Genomic DNA, 1,641 nt, shown 5'->3' with positions numbered 1-1,641 from the left:
TGTGAACCCTCCAGAAGCAGAGCCTACCCATCTCCCACCCCAACACCCCAGGCAGACCAGAGGGCTGTGGCCCCAGAGAAGCCTTGACTGCAGCCTGTGATGGACCCCAGGCCAGAAGCCCCAGCCAGGCCTTCTAGAATTCTGTCCTTCAGACACCTGGGAGATTACCAGTGCTGGTTGTTTTAAGGGACTACACTACATCTGGGGTAATTTGCTACACATGGTTGCATGCTAAGTCACTTCAGTCGTGTCTGACTCCTTGAGACCCCATGGACTGTAGCCTGCCAGGCTCCTCTGTCCATGGGATTCTCCAGGCAAGAGTACTAGAGTGGGTTGCCATTTCCTTCTCCAGGGGATCTTCGCAACCCACATCTCTTCTGTCTCCTGTGTTGACAGGCAGGTTTTTACCCTTGTTATTCAGCAATGGGTAATTTATACACGATGACTTTAAATAGAGAAGATCACCGTAAGTCAATTGGCAGCAAACAAACCGACAAGAAACCCCAGAAACCAATAGGAAGACCCTGGAAAGTCTGATGACACAAACTCTAAGATCATCTGCCTAGTCAAACGCAAACCCCAAACCACAAAGTCAAGAGACAAGTGACAAAATGGGCCAAAAAATAGTACCAAGATGTGACTCAGGGCTCATATCATTAATGTATAGAGAACTTGAACCAGTCAATAAGAAAAGACCAGTGACCCAAAGGAAAAGGGTGCAGGAGAGGGCCTTGGAAAATGCCAACCAAAGTGCCACCCCACTCCCCCGAAATGATCCCACTGCAAGAATGTACTCGGGGGCTGGGGTTCCAGAGCTGCTGGTTCTGGGCACATGGGGCAGCTGGACACTGGCATTGCTTTTCATCTGTGGCTCCAACTGGATGGCGGGCCATCCTGGAGCCAAAGACAGACAAGCCTCGGCAAAGTCTGGCCAAAGTGGGTGGTGGTGCTGGGTATTGAGGAGGTCTGGGCAGCATCACCCAGGAGCTGGGAGATCCTCTTGGTGAGGAACGTGTGGCAGGAAAGGCAGTGGCTTCCCACCAGCGAGAGAAGGCTGACCACACCTGCAGACCAGACAACTGTCAGGGCAGTTCCTGGGCAGACAACCCCCTTGCTGCTCTCCGCGCGTGTGTGCTAAGTCACTTCAGTCGTGTCTGACTCTTCACAACCCCGTGGACTGTAGCCCACCGGCTCCTCTGTCCATGGGATTCTCCAGGCAAGAATCCTGCAGTGGGTTGCCATGCCCTCCTCCACGGGTCTTCCCAACTCAAGGATTGAACCCGCATCTCCTTACATCTCCTGCATCGGAAGGTGGGTTCTTTGCCACTAGCACCACCTGGGAAGCTCTTCGGGTCTCCATGCTCCCCCAGACCCACACTTGGTCCTAGGGCCGATGTTCCTTTCCCATCCCTGACCTCAGCATGTAGGCCTTTTTCCTCTGCCTCATCAGATAGTTCGTCCCCACACCCAGGCACTGGATCTGATCTCGCCCCACCCTCCTATGTGTCCAGATGTTATCAGCCCAAGTGAGGAGCTGTTGAGCAACTCAACAAACCTGACACCTGATCCTGCCTGGGCTGTGGATAGCCAGCCCCTCCTTCGGCTTCAGGCAGGGAAGGGTGACGACTGCTCAATGGGAAG

The 1,641-nt window shown here is 53.9% G+C and overlaps 1 long non-coding RNA gene across 1 annotated transcript; it reads right to left on the bottom strand.

The window, feature by feature from the left end:
* Positions 1-637: 637 nt before the first annotated feature.
* Positions 638-1,635, bottom strand: LOC105004936. Its single transcript, XR_827272.1, has 2 exons — positions 1,556-1,635; positions 638-1,064 (listed from the first exon to the last, which is right to left on the bottom strand). It is a non-coding gene; the product is annotated as an uncharacterized LOC105004936 (long non-coding RNA).
* Positions 1,636-1,641: the final 6 nt, after the last annotated feature.

Source organism: Bison bison, unplaced genomic scaffold (genome assembly GCF_000754665.1).
Source record: "Bison bison bison isolate TAMUID 2011002044 unplaced genomic scaffold, Bison_UMD1.0 scf7180017858294, whole genome shotgun sequence".
Lineage (NCBI taxonomy): Eukaryota > Metazoa > Chordata > Mammalia > Artiodactyla > Bovidae > Bison > Bison bison.
This window is presented reverse-complemented; position numbering and strand designations above follow the sequence as displayed.